Source organism: Camelus dromedarius, chromosome 21, assembly GCF_036321535.1.
Source record: "Camelus dromedarius isolate mCamDro1 chromosome 21, mCamDro1.pat, whole genome shotgun sequence".
NCBI classification, from domain to species: Eukaryota; Metazoa; Chordata; class Mammalia; order Artiodactyla; family Camelidae; genus Camelus; species Camelus dromedarius.
Window position 1 is genome coordinate 27,191,160 of NC_087456.1, and position 20,168 is coordinate 27,211,327.

Here is a 20,168-nt window from a genome sequence, read left to right on the forward strand (position 1 = left end):
TTAAAATGTGCATTTGATTGTAGGTAATAATTGGTAGCAAAACTTTAATTTAAAAAATAGCATCACTGACTTTTCTGTAGAGAAGAGATTGAAGAGAGCCAGTGTAAAAACAGGGAGATGCCCTTGCAGTGGTCCAGGAGAGGGTGATGGTGATGTGGATCAGGGCGGAGAGAATGAGGTGATGAGAACTTGCCAGGCTCTAGCTATATTTTAATAGAAGAGCCAAACGGATTGCATGCATGGTGTTAGAGAAAGAATCAAGGATGTCTCTAAAGTTATTGGTCTGAACAACCAAAAGGTGGAAAATCCTGGGGAAGTGTAGATTTAGTTAAAGGGCAGGGATAATCAGTACTCATTTTGGAAATGTTACTTTTGAGATACATAAGAGACACTCAAATGAATTGTCTGGGAAGTAGGAAGATGGATAAACAAATCTGAAGTTCAGAGGAAACATCTTGGCTAAAGTTATAAATTTGTGATTTGTCCGCCTGTATGTGGTATTCAAAACTGTAGTGGCTCGCTGTGACCACCTGGGGAGTAGGGTAGAAGGGAAAAGAGGTCCAAGGATTTAGCTTCTTTAACAGTTAGGGGATGGGGAAATGAGGAATAATTAATAGAGGAGGCTCAGAGGAAGTAACCGGTGAGGAAGAGAGCAAAAAGAAAGAGGTATCCCCAACGTTCAGCAAAGAAGTATAAGAATCTAACTGAGCTTTGTCCACTTCTAGGTTCTTTGGAATCACTTTTATCCACTGCTCAATACTTCTGGCATCAGAGTGATGTGATTATTTTCATAATCTATCTTCATAACCTTGAATTCTTTATCACCTTTAGGGTTGGATGTATAATTTTAAGACTATTACAGAATACTAGGGTTTTATCTGTTTTTTTGTTTTATTCTGTTGTGTTTTTTTCTTTTTTTAGTTAAATTTTGATTTTGTTTATTCCTTGATTGAACGCCTTTGACAGCTAAGTGATTGGTACAAGAGTGACACCAGAACTGTCCACACCAACCTCTGTTAGCTTTCACAATTCTACGATTTCTTCTGAGAGACTTGGCCACTTCTATTGTCTGTCACTGTGTTGTCAGGCATGTGACAGGCTAGCTCCTGTGTACACAATGGCTTTCCTTCCAGTGCAGCACCAAAGGGCCATCTTTTTTTAATGCATTTGAAGAGTTTCAAATTTAAGTTAAAATCAACTCCACATGCTGATGTCAATGCAAACAGTTGCAGTGAGGTGACAATCAGATGAACAGCCCACTTCACACACACTCAGGCAGGATCACTCCTGAGAGGTCACAGCTTACTCCTGACAAGCCCCTTAACTGAGGAATCACACCCGTTTATATAGGTTACCCTTGATATTCTGAGACATGCAGTACGTATACACATTGGGTCACATGAGCCATGATCATTGGCTCATTTTGTAAAATGTCCCCTTATTTACACATGCCTTGATCAAGTAATTAGGAACTGTCAGGTGCCTTATATTGAAAATTGCATAATACATCCGGCCCTTGTTTACTTAGAGCGGGCCATGATTCATCATGTTAAATTAAGCAGCAAGAAGCAGAAATAACAATTGTATTTCCAGAGCATAGAATGAGCCAGATGGAACTTATTTTTGATGGCCCCCATGTAGGGATAAGGATTTTTTGTTGTGTGTCTTCACAGAACTTTCTTGAACATGGCCACCTGCAGTGTGTGATTACTTCTTCAATGAAGAGGGACTATATTGAGGTTTAAAAAAATAATGGTATTATACAGTTATTGCTTATGGCATTTTTTAATCCATGCTATATTGCAATTAAAAAAAAAGTGATGGACTCACATTAAAAAGTCCATTATCTCATAATTTTAGAAAAATGCCCAGAGATGAGATACTGTGATACAATCTTACTCACAAGCTAAGGAACCAAGATGACAATTAACTGATGTTTAGAGATACTATTCCCTTCAACAATTAAAAAGTAGGATTGGGCAGAGTCTGCAGAGAATCCAAAGTAATGGTAGTAAAATCTAGTGTCTTGGCCACTTTTCATTTTGTGGAGGCTTTTTAATGTTTTCCTTCTTACTCGTCTTATGATTTTTTTCCCATTGCCCCTCCAATTGATACGTCATTAATGATGGACCGTATTATTGCTTTTAGTATTTACAACTGTATCTGTCAAAAGGGCACGGCTTTGTTCTTTTCCCTAAACATTTGAAAATAAGACATGAAAGAATATTGGAGCTACATTTTATATGATTTCAAAAGAACTTTCGCATTCTTTCTACTTTGCAACTGGAGCCTTTGCTGGGACAGCTCCTGGATTTATGATGACATCATGTCCTTTCAGAGACAACATTATTATGTCACTGAACCTGGAGTAGTGAGGTCAAAAGTACACATGGAGCAATTATGGGCCTGGAAGATCAGGCTTCCGTTCAGGGGCAGCGAGCGGGGTGGAGAGGGAGGATGGGGGAGTCAGGACGGAGGGGAAAGGGAAGAGGAAAGAGAGGAACGCAAATCCTGAAATATGGTCATTGGCGTGAGCGGAAATTTTACCCTCAGCACTTTCATACTGTGCTTTGGGAAATGAAAAAAAATTAATGAAGGGGGAAAGAAGCCAGCAAGCCTTTAAAACTTTACTCTATTTCATTATTAAGAAAGGCTTTGGAAAACAGAGGGGTTACATAAACGAGAGCAGGTGCGGTCGTGCAGAGGTAACTATCCAGCATATGTAAGTGCAGTTGGAAAATCATTGTCTTGCAGAGAATACTCGAAATTGGTCCCTAATGGCCTCGGGTTTTGTCATATGGTCTTGATTATAAGGCTAAAATTGCATTGCCATGCCTTTAGTGTGAACGAGATGGATGGATAATTATTACGTGCGCTGAATACCTTTCTGCCAGGAGGAGCCAGGACATCCCTGGTCACTGTAGCTACCATTTCACCCGGCTGTCAGAAAAGCTCTAAGCGGCCAATTCATCACCATATTTATGTGGAGGAGAAATGGAAATTTGCCTCTCTGGTTGGGTGTGCCCCCTCCCACATACAGACATATGCAGATTGTAGACAGACAGAAGTGGCCCAAGGTGTGTAATTGTGAGGCCGTGTTCTGAGAGGCAGTAGCATTCGTGGAAATGAGGGATGCAGAAATGCAACAGTGAGTTCTGGAGAAAACTGATGACTCTTGGTGATGTCCACGTGCCAGTAGCTGGCCCCAAAACCATGCCAGGAACGATCTGGGGGGCTCCGTTTGAAAAGTTGCAGGAAGTTTAAAATTACTGACATGACGTTACCGAAGGCAGGTTCGTATGCCCACCTCACCAGGAGGCCAAACAAACTGAAACATGAGTTTGGAGGAGAGAATGGTTTATTGCAGGGCTGAACAAGGAGGACCAGGTGGCTCATGCCCAAGAAAACCCCAAACTCCTCAAAGGGTTTAGCAAATCGTATTTAAAGGCCAGGTCAGGGACGGGCGTCGCAGGGTGTGCGATCACCTCGTGCACAGTCCTCTGACTGGCTGATGTGGAGAGAACTGGGTGGTCAACACTGTCAACCCCCAGGCACCAGAAAGTCTGGGACCTCATGCTCTGGATCATCAAATAGTCCATTTCTTCCCTTTGGTAGTGCTTTTTAGCATCTGAAAGACTCAGGAAATATACATGAGATACTAGTATTATCTGAGTCCTTCAGAGAGGAGCTGCAGCAGAGGATCTGGGAGGAGCAGGTGGGCGGGGTGGAGTCTGTCCTGGGGAGGCCCCTCGGGGTCCTGCTGGGTTACAATTAGGAGCTGTGAAGTAAACTAGAAATGTTTAAGGAAAACCAACCCTTCTGGATACACTAAAAAAAAAAAAAATCTTCCCTTCATTAATATGTACTTTTTATTTTATTTTGGTTTTTAGGGGGGAGGAGGTAATTAGTTTTATTTATTCATTTTATTATTATTATTATTTTTTAATGGAGGTACTGGGGATTGAACCCAGGACCCTGTACATGCTAAGTATGCACTTCACCACTAAGCCATACCCTCCCCCATACTTTTTAAACTGATAATTGCTCTTTTGTGTGCTCTCACTATTCTCTCAGAAGACGGGTAGAATGATAGTAACTGACATTCCAGCTGTTCTTGTGGCGGAGAATAAATTTCATGGCCATTTCATCATTGCCGCCACCACCCCTTCTGGCGAGGACATCGGGGAGTGTGTCACGGGGGAGTAAGAGTCAACGCCGTGCTTTGCCCCATCCAAGTGAGTGAGATTCAGGACTGCGCTAAGGTTCCTGGCCACGACCACACAGCTCACTCACCACGGGAATACTGACTGTGGATCTGGCCTCGGGAGGCTGTGGCTTCCCTGTTCCACCCAGCCCTTTGCAAAACATGGGCCACTGTCTCTTCCATACTGAGCCTTGAACTTGGGGGCTGGCAGTGAGGGGAGAAACAGATCACAATTTGCTGAAACACTCACAGGAAGTCTAATGTGAGAGCAGACACAGGTTCGAGAGAGTATGATTCTGAGTCCAAAATCAGTGCTTGAAAGTTTTCTAAATCTGGTCTGTAATTTGCCTCTCCAAGCCTGAAGAGTGTGTGTGTGTTGAAGAGATTAGGCAAGTTGGTGGGTCAGATAATTAGCCAGTCACCTCAGCGGTTCTCTGGATGATACTTTGATTATTTCCAAGCAGGACGTATGTTGTAAGGTGAGGAGTAGCCAAAACATTAACAATGGAGGTTTCTTTGTAAATGAAAGAAAAGGAGAGGAAATAATAGCACAGAACCTATTTTATATATACATTTATAAATATATATATATTCATCTTTGTGCAAAAAATGTTAATGGAAGGGATCAAAAAACCCGGAGCAATGATTTTAGCCTGTTTAACACAAGTTTTTTATTTTCGTGTGTATACAGCGTGAAAATGGTCTGATGTGCATTATTATGCCATACCACATCATAGCTAAATCTGGGGTTCTAGGGCAATAAGACATGAGAGTTACACTATTTTGGTGCCGTTTTTAACTTCCATTTCTATTGAAAAATGCTAAATTAGTAACATTTTATGATTCCTGATTTAGCTCTTCTAATACGAAGCAGAAGCTAAAAACAGCCCAACCAAGCAGTGGAAGTCTTATCACAAGCCAGGAAGATCAATAAGCTAAAAAAAGTATGAAAAGTTTTTGAGTGACAGCTTAAAAATGGAAAATTTAAATCTATATCGCTGCCTTCTGCTCCGCTGTGTAATGCATAAAGCCCGTTTTGGCAGTACGTTTTTAAGCAGTCAAGGAAGTGATTTATTAGTGTCACTGGATTTGTGTTTATGTTCCGTGCTATAAACTATGCTTATAGCAATATATCTGTATTAAGGCATTAATAGTAGGAGTGCTACCTAAGCTTAAATTTGCTAATATTGTTCAAAGTGTAGTTTATTGGGCTATAAATAGTAACATCAGTATTGACACTTGCTGCATCATCTAAGTGCCTGGATAACTGTGTCTGATGCTAAATGACCATGCTGCTGCTGACAGTATATAAAACATAAATAGTGACCACGAGCGATATTTCATGGCTACTGCTGGTGTCTCTACTCTCCTTGGGTCTGCAGAGGAGGAGTTCTATGCGTGCAGAAGCCTCGCTAGATTTTCCCAGTGTTTATTAGAGGGATATGATTAGAGGGGAATCACATCTTCATTTTAAACATTTTTGTTTCATGTGACCACTAATTTTATGTCACAAAGAAGAACAAATAATCATTATCCACAGTAGGGGAGAGATAGCAAATCAGGAGTTGAATTTTGGTTTAGTCTTCAACACCCAAGCTATGTCTTTGCCTTGATACAAAGCTGGTTGTTCTTTATTCATTCATTTAACAAGTATTAGTTGAAGGTTGGCTGCTGTCTTTGTTTGGGCTGCTGTGATGAAATATCACAAACTAGATGGCTTATTAAGAGCAGAAACTTATGTCTCACAGTTTTGGAAGCTGGAGAGTCCAAGAGCATGGCCCCAGCAGATTCAGTGTCTGGTGAGGACCACTTCCTAGATGGCTGTCTTGTTGCAATAACCTCACATGGAGGAAGGGGCAAGGGAGCTCTCAGGCCTCTTCTGTAAGGGCACTGATCCCATCATGAAGGGGGGAGGTCACTCTTATCATCCAACCACCCCCAAAGGCCCCCACCTCCAAACGCCATCACACTGGACATTAGGATTCAACATATAATATTCAGAGGGACATAAACATTCCATACATAGCAACTACTGTATATGGTGGACACTGTTGCCATAGAAAGCATGTGTGTTCAGTTTGATTTCTTTTATTAAAAATCAAGACAATATTTCAAGTCTCTTTGAACTTGACCCGACACACTCCCCTTTATTAAACAATGAAAACGCTGTTTCTTAAAAGTTGTCTCCAGGAGGCACAGTCACATACATCATGAGTACGCTAATTTATCCAGGTGTTCCTAACTTTATTATGTAGAAACTAATGGCAGATAGTAAATTAAGCTTTGAAATCACTAGGATTGGAGAGAATAGTTATAGCTAGTCATCTGTTCCCTCATTCACCCAACATACTTCTATGGCGCACCAGTCTTTTTGGAGGATTAATGATCCATGGTGCACAGTCCTTATCCCAAAGGCACAAACAATATCACATTTTGCTGGGTAATCCAAAGAAGTTATGGAAAATGCTATTTTCCCCCCAAGCTAAAAAAAAAAAAAAAAGAGGAATCAAATGCATAAAATGATAACGGTCAAGCCCATTTTTGTTAGTTTGTAATTTCTTGCTGGTTTGTTAGAGAATCTGATAGCAGCAAACTCACTGAAATGCTGAGATTTTTGTGTCTTTCTCCTGCCCCCTTCACCTCGCATATCTTACTTCTTGGAACTGATCAGGGAGTGACAAGAAGGATCCCGGTTTGGGTAACCCACAAAGGGTAGACAGCTTGTGATGTAAGATATTAATTCCAGGTGCACTAACTATGCAGAACATCATTAATCCTATCAAGAACGAAGGGAAGCAAGCACTGACTGCCTTCTTTTGGTGGAAAGGAGTTACGTTCCAGCATAGACAGTGAGCTAGAAGAAGGTGATCTTCTCATCCAGAAAACAGATACGCTCCTCTTTTCAAAGCCATAAAAACTGTGCCTTGATGAAACCTTTCATCCTGCCTTAAAGGAACCTGTAATATTATTTGATTTATTCTGCAGTAAATAAACCTGCATCCTTTGCATGTTTGCCAATAGTGGCTGGTGTGTTTAATGTAGAGGAAATAAAGAATGGGGCAGCCACCAAGGAAGTTTTCTCTCTCTCCTTCCATCCACATCAGGAAGGAGTGAGCTGGCGGTGGATGTGCCTGGTCAAACAACTCAGTTCAAGAAGCCAGTAGAAAGAGGAAACAGCTTACATGCTGGGGCTTTGGGACGCTAAAGGTGTTGGGAAGGCAGGGTGCTCTGTTCCTTTCTGGTCTGTCCTCCGCCAGCATGCAGCAGCGTTGAGCCTGGGGTAGATGCCTTCTTCCCCCATAGTCTATCAGATTTTCATAAGGAACTCAGAGCATGGGCGGTATATGTTACTGTTTCTTGGGCCCTAAACACATCCTTGTAAAAGTACACAGGATGATGGTGAAGTAAGCTTAGCAGCCCAGGGATTTGTGAAATCCAGTGGTGGCTCATTAATTCCTCATCGCCTCCTTCGTTAGTTGAAATATCCAGCTTTGGTCTAAAAAGCAGCTAAAAACCTTACACAAAGAGCTTGTAAACAAACACCCGCATGAACCATCTGGTCTTGTAACACATACAAGTGATTAAGCTTCAGAGCTATGATTGTTAAATTTTTAAAAAACACAACAGTCCCAAACATCCCCAAATAGACTCCTTAGACAAGCTTATAGGGAGGAAAACGTGTGATGCTTTAGATAGTAAATAATATGGAGAGATTAAAACGATTTTTTTTGTTTCCCTACTTTTCTCTTTTCCTCCCTTTTTTTGTCATGAGTGTTATAGAAATAACCCTAAAATACAAACATATGGACTAAAAATACATTTATAGTTCCACTATGCTGAGCCTACATAGTTAACAGATTAGAATGGCTCCTCATCTTTACCTTATTGTTTTTGCCCTTGACAGAGACAGAAACACGCATGCATGAGTGTATGTGTGTGCATGTGCACACAAGGGGGTGTATTAGTTCCTTCTAGAATATATTAAGCAATCCAGGCTATTTGCAAATAATGAATTCATACTTTTTGTTCATAATGAGTGAAGAAAGTCAGGTCAGGGGGAAATTAAATATGTTAAGAGCTCTCATTTTAATTGTATAATATCGATACTGTCTTTAGAAGTTAATTTCCTTGACAAGGCGTAGGGCATATGGATTGAATTCTTCATATATTTCTAACGTGGAAATGATTCTAAATTGGAACATTTCATTGAGGTGACATCACTAAAGGGAAAAAGAATTAAGCTGCACACTGCACCACGAGCATGTGGAAATAACACAGGCTTCTAGCCGATGACTTGAAATGAATGACACAGAGACCCCAAAACTCCTAAGTGAAATAAAAACTCTAAGTGAGAAATCAGTATGATATTAGGGCTCCCGCTTCTATCTTCTCAATCTTGAGCAGCCGTCGTCTCTAGATTTATCACATCTGCCGGAGCGGGGAAAGACAGTTGTTGAAAAAAGAGGAGGAAGCGTGTTTAGTTCCAGTAATGGTGACTGGTGACTCAAACCAACACTCAAATATTAAATGGTTCAAACATAATAAAAATTAATTGTTATCTCACATATAACGTTCACAGTGAGTCTTCCCGATTAGGATGAGTGTCTTTGCAGTAGTGATTTAAAGGTGGAGTTCCTTCTATCCTGTTGCTCTGTGACTTAGTGGATGGCACCCCAGGTTGCCCATACTGCCTATGAAAGCCCCCTGGAGGGGAAATGATGTGGGACACTGTGAGTTGGGGGGCTTTACAAACTCAGTCACATGAGCACATCTAACTGCAAGGGTGGCTGGGGAATATGGTCTAGCCATGTGCTGAGGAACAAGAGGTGATGAACTGCCCACAAGCTCCCCCCCCCGCCCCATAAGAGGAAAAGAGAAGAAAAAAGATGGATTTTGACATGAGACATTCTATATAGTACCTTTTATTTGCAAAGAAGACAACAATGAAGCCTTTTCAGTTATGTGCTGGTAAACTCCTGTCTCTGGGGTGGGGGGTGGGGGTGGTAAAAAAAAAACCCACCTGATTTGTAATATTTGCTGATTTGGGACAGTAAATACTTCTGCCATGGTTGATTTCAAGCTACCAACGTGAAGTCACTGGACGTGGTTTCGAGAAGAGAGGCCCAGACTGAGCCCTCGCGAGCTGGAGCAAGCCAGTCTAGCAGTGCATTTTACTAATGAATTCTGAGAAAACTCATCTGAGGCTGCCCATTTGTGGGAAGGAAGTGAGTGTGCATGTTCCCTTTTGTATTGGACACAAGGAAAGGTTCCCTTCAGAATGGACGTACCATCTAAAAGAAAATCAATGGGATATAGTCATATCAGGAACAGTTTGGGGGGTGGGGTGTATTTTTGAGTCAGAGAAAAACAGCACCAGAGCACAAGGAGTCCAGGCTGACCGTCTGGACTCAATTCTGGGTCCATCTCAGCTGAATTTGAAAGCTTCTAGAACAGTTTTCCAAGGTGTGTACCCAGAAGTCAGAAGGCACTTCTGAAATTTCATGTGATCGTTCCCGTAATTGTTTTCCAAAAAGAGGGAGAGACTTGGACATGGAATGGAGAACGGTGATGACAGAAAAGAGATTCCAAGGATGGTTCTTTTGGTTTCTGTCTGTGAAACAAGTTGGATGGTGGTGTCGTTCTCTGTGAGAGAAGCAAAGGAGTGATAGGAGCTGGTCTGTGTTTTAAGAAAACAACTTTGAAATTCAAATGGATGCTCAGATCTCAATTGGCTAATTAATTAGGACTCTTACAGTTAAACCACTGGTTATGTATCCTTCTGAAATTTCCATTGTTGCTTGTCTACTTTCGCTGTCCAAAGACTCAGGCCATATAATGATCAACTTGATTCAGTCTTGTCATTTATCTTGATCCATGCTGAGGTGGCTCTCTGGAGTCAAAGTCCACTGGTCCAGATTGAGGATCAAGACATGCAATGTATTAGGCGCTAGTCCAGTGGGTTTTGCTGTGTGTGGGTTTTCAAGTGTTAAACTGTTTCAAGTGTCAAAGACGTAGCACCTCTTGAACTGACGGTGTGGTCTGAATCCACTCTGTCCTGGCTCATGGTTTCCTATCTGATACTGATTGCTTTGTTTCATCGGGAGGGTTTACAGATGCTGTTAAGAATCCAGTCTCTGTGCTTTTCCTTTGGAATACAAGCTCCAACAGATCGAAACCTAAAAATGAATTAAATCTGTGATTTATCGGTTCTACTGGGTTACCGGTTTATTTTAGGCTAATTGCTATTTTTGGAAAGTACTAAAACTGGTGATGACAGACTCAGGTATTAGGTATTAGGTATTTCGGGTTCTCAAAAAGTGAATCCATCCACTTAATAAATAATGAGCCATTCCAGGGAGCAGCTCTCCTCCTCCCACTTTTTTTGGATAATGATGAGAAGTAATCTCTGAAACTAACTTTCTGCATGCCGATCTACCCTATTGAATTTCTTCCCGATTGTGGTAGGCCAAGGAGCAGAACTAGGGCTTGGCACACCAGTTTTGATCAGACCAACCGTCAGAATCATAATGTCCTAAGTACAAAGCTCCACTAATTGAATTTCATTAGCTGGACTGAAATATAGCAGCCAAGACCGAGAACACTGTCGGCTGTTTTTTATGAGGTCCTGAGTCTAAAGTCATTTTTAAAATGTGAGTGATGCAATTTCTTGTATCTTTCGTTTAAAATGCTACTTGGTAAACAGTGTTTCAGATTAGTGTATTTGTAATTTAAATGAAGACCATACATCAAGCTGAATCTGAAAAGAAAGGAGAAGTTTAGGAAAATGGTTCATTCCCCTTTTTGTGTGATCTAGTGTGGAAAATAATAAATAAATAGGTAAGGAAAGGAAAGAAAAAGGGTTGTGGTTGTTAGGAGACAAAACTGAACTCTTTCTAAAAGAGTCAGTCCCAATAGCTAAATCTTTGTTTTCTTCAAGCAGACTAATACATTCTGCCTAATTCATTTTTTATTTTCTCTCGGGGTCTGCTTGCAGATTTGCCTCAACAGAGGAAGCATCATGTTACATCTTTTAAATAATTGATGGCTCTCAGTCCGAGCCAGCTTGAAGGAAATTCTGAAAATAGGTACAAATGGAGCAAATGCCTCCTTCCTCCCCCCACCTTCCACTTCAGCACGCCCCACTCTTCTTTTTTGTCCCCTTTTGCTTCTTTGCCTCTGTCTTGGTGGATGGAGGAGGATGATACCATTTGGGTTTAGGTTTTTATCTACCACTAGTCTCCCTCATTTATTTCATATCATGGTGTTTATTTTATTTAAGACAGGGGGAGCTGTTAATTGTAAACTGACTGATGTAATGAAGGGCTCTTAATTAATCATCAGAAATGTTATGTCGTGATCACCACCAGAGACAGTTCCCTGGAGATGTGAGGCATCGGGCTTGGAGCTTGTACTTCTGACTTTGGAGTGTGCTGTCTCCAAGGGTCCAATTCCCCCGGGAGCTGGGTCAGCTGTGGCTTTGCCCAGTTGCAGTTCTTCCTGGGGGTTCAGACACTGTGAGCTGGTCTGTGTTTCCCCCCCCACCAGAGAGAGAAAGGCATCTCCAGCTTCCTTCAGAGCTGGGGTCATTCGCGATTGTCCATGACTCGGAAAAGCCTGTGTTACTTTTCAGGTGACTGTCATTGGTGGAACCTTAGACTGGCCGGCGATGACTCTGGCGTCCTGTCTTGACTTTTTCAGTCACTTTCTATTCCAAGGTCTCGTTTTCCCCACTGTGAAATGAGGGCTCTGGGGTGGACCATCTCCAAGATCTCTGCCGGCAATGGCATTCTTGCATCCTCCAGGAAGCCGGGACGGTGGGGGGGGGGTTGGAGGGGGCTGGTGATGAACCAGGGGGAAGTGGCCCTACGTTTGAATTTGAGTGTGTTCACAATAGGATGCTGAGTTTGAATGGACCACGTGCTCCCTCACAGCCAACCTTCCTCTTTCTTCCCGTTGTCTTTCTTTTCTCTTAGTCTTTCGCTTTTCACTTTTCTTCTTTTCTGCTGCATAACCCTGTTCCTTCCTTTTTCTGACTTTCCATGTTTCCAGGGTTAAAGTGGAAGAAAAATGACTGGCAATCGAGGATTTTGGCCATTTATTTTGAAAATATTCTGTCCTGACAGAAAAGCTTTCTCCTTCAGAAACTGCATCAGAAAGTAGCCAATATTATTGAATTTGGGGAGACTAACTAAAGAGTGACAACTATCAGGAGATCTAAATCTGGAATTCTCAGTTGGAGTTCAGTTTAACTGGGGGAAAGGCTTACATTGTGTCCATCACTGAGAAAGCTGTATCTAAATTGATGGATTATTATGCATTCTCAAAATTCTATCAGTCTCTAACCTACTCTTCCTTTCAAGGGTCATTTTTAAATACCATATTGATTACATTTTCTGTGTTTCTTTTTTATCATAGCAAGCTTGGGGAGGAGGTGGGGGGGGCAGTGCTGAAGTCGTCTTTGCCCCAAATCGTCCCAATAACCAGCAGCTTGTTTGCATATCCCATGCCTGCCCAGGATATTATTTTATGATTGCCGTTATTGAAATATTGGAAAAAAAAAATCCTCAAATCATCAAACATATTTAGAACCATGTGAACAACAGATGGCAGGCCTCTAGAAAGCTGAGGAATTTTTTTTGTTCAGCTTCTACTATCTGACTGTGTACTAAAGTTATATTCAGAAGGATCAAAGGAACTATTTTTGTTTCTCCTTTTAAAAATCTTCTGTTTCCATTTACATTTTAACAGTACATGACGCATAGGCTTTTGTATCCATATGTGAGTAGGTTGCAGGTAAATCCTCCCAGTAAGACGTACGCCCAAGGTTTTGGAATTCAAAATGTGCTTTTCCCCAAGGATACCTGTGCCGTTCATGGTTGGGTTCCACTGTAGTGCTACTATGATTTATGAACATTCTGTGCTAAATCCTTCTCTTTTGATTGGAATATCCATTCCTAGCACCAGTTTGGGACCTGAAGAACAGACCTCTCTCCCCTTGAAGGGAGAGAGGTAATTCCCCATCTTCTAAGGAGGTGACTGTGACAAACCAGAGGCTGCTGCTGGTGAGGATGAAGGTGGGACAGGTCCTATTGCCTTGGGGTCAGTGGCTTTGTGAGTGAAGGGACATTGGCAGTTCAGTGGATTTGCTTTAAACATACAGGGAACTATATTCAATAGCTTACAGTAATCTGTAATGAAAAAGAATATGTGTATGTGTATAACTGAATCACTGTGCTGAACACCAGAAGCTAATACAACATTGTAAATCAACTATACTTCAATTAGAAATGGGAAAAAATAATAATACTTTGAAAAAATATATATATGCACTCTGGGATAGGGAAAAAAATCCGGAAGCTTTCTCCCCTAACCCCACACTATGCAACCACGGTGGGGTGGCGCCATTCACATTGTGGTCTCTGAAATGCCCACTGAAGTTGTGCAGTGCAAAATCTATGTGAATGTATCTGGTAGTTTTTAATCCTGGAATTAATTAAATTTTTCTCAGTTCGTATGCTCAATCTTGATAACTAATTGGGTGTAAGCAATCCTAGTTTACAAAGCAGCAGTGTCCCAGGGCACACTGTAAACCTGTTTGTTTCTGATTCAGGCTATTTGCAGACAAGGGATGAAATGAGATGATGCGTAATAGTGAGTCTCTAGATTATCCACAAACAAACTTCTCAGTCACACTGTAACGCAAATTCTAGATGTCTCCAACATTCTTGTTTTCTGTTCTTTCATCAGTTATCTGTAATATTGAATAAGAAATCTTCTACCTGGGTTGGTTGTCACCAGTAAAAACAAAATTAACCTGGAGAGATCTATATTGCATTTTGTGGGAAGAAGAGACCATTGAGGTAATAGGAACAAATTTCACATACCCTTCCACTGCCCGACCGTCCTTCCTCACTCCCAGTCCCTGAATGGGACAGAGCATAAAATGGAGTATGAGATGCGTGGCCAAAATATGCAGAAACTGGGTTGGGGATGAGCAGCCCGAGAGCTAGGTTCTAATTCCCCCTTCACCTCTATCTCCTGAGAATTCCCAAATAGCAAGATCACAATTGTCCACGGGACAGCTAGCTCACGAACCTCTGGGCTCAGAAGACTTGAAATCCTTCTATAAAGAATTCTAGAAGCACTAGGGAACCATCTTTTCCCTCCTTGCAATAACTCCTAAAGGTCTCGCGCACGACTGAAAGGGAGTTCAGTGGCTAACATGGTGGTTCTTCCTCCCCAAGACTGAGAGCAGGCTCTGACTGCCCGCTGACCTGGCTTGCCCCCTGACTGTGTGGGAGCTCACAGGAAGATCATTCTGAGTTCAATGCCTCTGCTCAGAGACAAGTTCTATACAAAGCATCCAAAGAAGAACTTATTCCCAAAACTGTCACTACGATGTGAATATTTGTTTGAATGTTCATTGATTTTAGACACAGGCTCTGACAAGTTATGTGTTTTAATTGTTAACTTGAAACCACAGCCACATTGGTCATGACCACTGGCATCATTACACAGATAGTAACTAAGTATCTGATGAACTCGGCACCCGGAAGATTTTTGTTCCTTCGAATCCTTCTTTTGTATTTCTGGAGTTCTAATCAGCTTTCTTAAAAAAAAAAAAAAAAGTAACAAGCTAAATTAGTTCCCCTCAGACTTCTTACTCTGTAGTGTCACCTGGGGTGGGTTCGCTTCTAAGTCTTCTTTGTACTTATACAAATGACAGCTTTTGACCAGGTCTCCTAAGAAACCTGGTGAAAATTCTAGAAAATAAATAGGGTAGGATTCTCACATTGGAGTCGTCTTAATTCTTTCTCACTCATGAGTATACCGAATACACCCTCCTATATTTATTTGCAAAGCACCTTCCTGTCTTGATTCTAGACCCTGTCAAGTTCCAGTCTACACTGGAAGCCTCCTTGGTCTCTGAACTGAGTTCATCTTCTCTCTCTCTCTACACCAGAATTTATTTAAAAATTACCCCTTTGTTTTCTACCCCTCAAAGAGTGTCTCTTCAACACCACAGCAAATGATCAAAGTTTGATTCCAGTTGCTTTTCATAGTCTTGGGGCATTAAGGCAAAGCTGGAATTGAAACTTCAGTCTGGTTTAATTGTCAAGCATTTTACTTTCAACTCCAGTCTTTAAAGACAAGGGGAAAAGCTGTGAGTTTGCAGGGTATCTTTAGTGAATATGATTTAGAGCCCCTCTGAGAATCTTCTAATCACAATACAGGCATCTCTTTGAAGTGTTCACTCCCCAAAGTCTACAGTTTCCACGTTCCTGCCTCCAGGGGTGTGATGGAAAATGGCCTGGTGCCATTGGATTAATGAGTTTTCCCACATCTTTTACGGAACAAACTGCAGAAGAGTGGACGCCAAACAAATTGTTAGGCGCCTTTCAGTTTTCCAGTGGCCACAGCCTTCTTTTCTTCCCCTTCTCCCTTCCTTGAGCTGCAAGTCCAGCACAGAATTCCCCTGGGTATCCCAAGGGGCCACTGTGTTGTTCTGAACAGTTTTGTGTTTTCTGAGAGTAAAGATCGGAGAGGTATTAAGTTAAATCGTAAGGGTTTGCCATTCTGGTAGGTCAAGATCGGTAGAATATTGGCAATTTCATGAGGTTCCATCTAATTGTTTCCTCGGATGGACAGTCTACCTAAAACAGCATTTTTGAAAAAGAGCATGTTTGGTGCAAACCCACTGTGGGCTGCTTTAAAACTGAAGCTTTGAGTTTTTCCAGTCAGGAGATTTGTACTTCTCAACCTGCTTCCTTTTATCTTTTTTTTTTTTTTTTTTTTTTTGAGGATAAGAGAAATAAGAAGCAGACCCCTCCTATGTGGAAAAATTCATATATTTTGAGACCAACGTGAAATAAGTTGAAAGTCCCTCAATTTTTCCTTTCCTGAAAGTTATAACTGGGTGTTATAATGGAAAATGCTTTGAAACCTCAACCAGAGCATTCGCTATAAACAGGAGAGGAGCAGATTAATAAATCTGATAAAGCTGAGAAGGAAGAAAATTTAAAATAAGAAATGAGGATTGTACCTAAGTGTGAGCATTAATGCAGCCCCGAGTATATACACAGGGAAATCAAAGACTCGCGGAAGGCAGTGCGTGCAAGTCATCGCTGTTAATGTGCACTTAACTCTCTTGCCTGGGAGATTTTTATTAAATGCAGCAGCCAAGGAAATTGACCTCACTTTTTTTTTTTTTTTTTTCCTTTTTTGGGTTGGATCCTTGCTCACGTCACATAAATGAATAGAGCTGACAATTTACTGGCTCATCAACGAAACAATATTAAATTATGAAGATGTAAGGAAAAAATCCTACGCTAACATTGTTGCAGTTTGAAAGGTAAGCCATTCCCTACAAGATAGGAGACGTTGATGCTCATTTAAAACTTACAGACTGTGATACACGCTAAAGGGCTAAGTGGCCTCATGACATCTTCGCCTATTCCCAGGGTCCGGCAAGGATTTTATTAGTACGTGAAGTGGCTCCCATGTTTCCTTCATTCTGTCTTTGAAAATGCAAACAAACAAACAAACAAACAAACAAACCCATCATGTTTCAAGCTTTTAAAGCATTTTATTTTCTGGGATATTCTAACAAATGGGACTTTATGGAGTGTGTGTTGCAAGGATCACATGGTTCTTTATGAAAGATTGCCTCCTGTTTCGATTTTTTCCCTATATTGGCCATTAAGTCACTGTTGTCAGCGTCAGACTATTTCTTGATTCTTGTCTTTTGGCGGTGCGTGAGAAGATATTATTGTTCTTTCTGTCCTATACTTAAGAGAGAAAGCCTTCTCTTTTTAATTCTACCTCCAGTGAACTTACTAAAAGTTCTTGGCATGCTGTCAGCTACCAACTGGATGCCTGGTTCTTTCTAAATGTATCTTGATGTTAAGTCTCCTTCACTCTGCTTTTAAAGGAGAATCATGTAACGCCTACTTTTCTAGCCTACTGTCAGTTACTCAGTTGGTCTTCTGAACCCAGGTCTTCCACTTGGATCCATGAACCACCGTGCTCATGAGCATCATATGAGGATCATAGTTTGGAGGGATTCTTAATTTGGAAAGGGTCTGTGCTCCCATCAGGCTCTCGAACAGGTTCACAGCTCAGGAAAAACGGCAAACCACTCCCCTCCAAGGTTCCTTCCTCCAAGGTAAGCTCAGTGAGTCATCCATCACCCCAGGTTCCCTCTGCAGTGCCTGGGCAGAGCAGGGCTGCAGGAAATCCTGCTTGCTCGCTGCCTGTGAAGTCCCTCCACCCTGCCTGCTACTGAACCCTCTGGAGTCAGTCAGGTTTTCTGAATAGCATTCAGCAGATTCCTGCTTCAGTGTGGAAAATAGTGTTTAAGAGTTGAATTACCTTTTTCATGATACCCGAGTTGCTTAATTTGCAAATGGAGAATAATTTAGGCAAGGGCAGAATATGTTTCTGTGTGTGAAAGGTTTGGTTTTCTCTCTGCTCCTTCAGCTCAAAGCATCATGGAATGGAGTTCTGGCCCCAGATCATTCAGTTACATGATTCTGGGCTATCATCTGTTGTTTTGTGTGACATCAGTTTAGTTGTAATTATTGCTAGTACTTAATCGGTGCTTCCTCGAAAGTGCAGGTGTGCCCTGCTTTAAGAAAACTGGAAATTGCTTCAAATTCATACTTATCGTGTCTGCACGAAGGCACCAGTATTTGTGCTCTAAAAATGGCTTGGTTTTATAAAATAATTTATCGCAAGATTCCTTTAGATAACTAACTCTCTAAGAGCATTTAAAATATGATTTGATTGGAAAAATCAATGTCCGCTCACTCAACTTTTCAAGAACACACCTGCTTTGTAATGTGAGGCAGGGGAAGGGGAGAAATCAAGCAACTCAGAATGAGGGTCTTAAGCGAGCTGAAGAGGAATTAATCGTAATTTAGAAAAGAATTTGCTTTCCTAGAGTTTCCCAGGGAAAACACCTTCACCTTTATCACCTCCAAAGTACATAAGAAAAAAAAAAAAAAAAAAGCAGGCCAGTTTGAGTTTGGAAAAGATAAATCTATTTCTTTGGTGGGTCTCAGTCTGCATTATGCATGTGCGTCCAAGTGAGGTTTGCTTTGATCCTGACTATTAAAAGCTTATTTTTAAACTCAGACTGGGCAGGAATCCAGCGATGCTCTTTGCCCCGCAGTGCATCCTGGTTTCAGGTCCCCAGCCTGGCGGAATGAAGCTAAGCAGCAGGAAGTAGTTGAAAAGTGTGGGGACTTGATGGGTGCTGAGGGTTTTTTTCCCCCCTCTTCTTCCCTTCCATTTTTGAAATTCAAATTGAATGCAATTTTCAGCTCATTTGAGCCAGAATATACTGTGGCTGAGCTTCAGTGGCTCTTAAATTCAAACTCACAGGAGAAAACAGATATCATCTGTCACCGAGGGTGGGAGAGAGGACACTCCCGCCTTTTATTCATGGGAGGCAGTTGCTCTAGTAACTAATTCAAACCCTTCTGACTAATCGACTAATCATTGACCGGGAAACTTATCAACTAATCGATGAAACCTTTAAGACACTCATCTTAGGAAGTCTGGGAGCAAACTTTCCCCTCCCTTGAAAGACAATAATGGTTCGAGTCGATTTTTGTATCATTGTTATTTTAATACCTTTTTTTGCAAACAGAGACAATATCATGGCAATCTTGTTTCTGCGCATCCTGAGTATTTTTATTGTTTCCATCTTTAATGTCTTTGTCGATGCTATTTATTTATGACTAAGCATTAGCAGAAAGCTTACTGCTGGCAAAGTGGGGCAAACATTTTGAGTTTTTTTCTTTCCTAAACAGACTGCCTGAAAAATACTCTTCTTTCTTGGGGCAAATGCAAGTACAGTTAAAATAGAAAGACCCACTTCTTTACAGGGTGGCTGTTTCAGACGGGCTTGAGAATGCCTCTCAGGAAACTTCTGCCAGTGGGTGTGTGCCCAGAGAGTCCAAATGGATTTGGACACATGATAATCTGAAATCCCTCCTCTGGTTTCGGAAAGGATGTGACGTGGCAATTCTGGTTCGGAAATGTGGGTTTCATGCTTTATCGCTGGCGCTCATCTTTGGCCCTTGTTGAGTAAGCCAAAATTTCCACGGGAGCACGAAGACCGTTAGCTCTCTCTGGCTTTGTTGTTGTTGTTGAGGGTCATGAGAGACAAGTTAATTATGATGCTAATTCAAAGTAAGTAGGGGTAGAACAATTTGATCTCTAAAAACTATCATTTCTGATGAAGTTAGCTCATAGCCATCACACTTGGAGTTTAAAAGTGTTTTGCATATATTTATACTCACGCCTGCACTCGCGTGCGTCTGTGTGTGTGCGCGTGCGCGCACATGCTCACGCTTACACGTCCCCAAGGTCTTTAAGAACGTGACAGCAGGAATTTCTGGTACTTTCACGTTAATAAAGGCATCAACCACTTGACCCTCTTCGTGGAAATGGGCTTGTGCTTCAGGTTTCTAATAAAGGGTGTTTATTTCATTTCCTTTATAAGAAAGAACACCCTGTGTTAACCCGTTTTCTCACCATTATACCTCAGTCCAACTACCAGGACTAAGAAACCAAAAACCTGCCTTGACAAGGAATCCAGATTTTTAGCTAGCTATTAAATGAATTAATAGAATTTGTCTTTCTACTAAAATATCTGATCTCTTCAATTTACAAGCAATTCCTGAGTGCTTACTGTGTGCCAGACATTTGTTATGCTATTTGCAGATATAAAATAGTGGTTCTCTAACATAAGTGAGGTAGACATTGGAGATGAAATTTCAGCATCAATTGTCTGGGAGAAGGAGGAGCTTGGAAAAGGTACCCAGATTCTCAGATGATCCTCAAACCTGCAGTCCCCATCCTTTTCCTCTGTTGATAGTCACTGGTATAAAACAAATAGGATCGAATTGGGAGTAGGAGAAAGGATGAGACACGAAATAGTCAGTGAGAAGGTTAA

At 41.4% G+C, this 20,168-nt stretch overlaps 1 protein-coding gene across 8 annotated transcripts in view; it reads left to right on the forward strand.

The window, feature by feature from the left end:
• ESRRG (estrogen related receptor gamma) overlaps positions 1 to 20,168 on the forward strand; it is a 579,813-nt gene that overhangs the window by 160,155 nt on the left and 399,490 nt on the right. For 2 of the 8 annotated variants that reach the window (XM_031438382.2, XM_064477286.1), the window contains exon 2: positions 16,465 to 16,556. The exons of 5 other annotated variants lie outside the window; for them this stretch is intronic. The gene's annotated coding sequence lies outside the window, so the exon portion shown is untranslated. Of the gene's footprint in view, positions 1 to 16,464; positions 16,557 to 17,052; positions 17,370 to 20,168 lie in introns of those variants that run through there. One more of the 8 variants, XM_064477287.1, reaches the window with a different exon arrangement.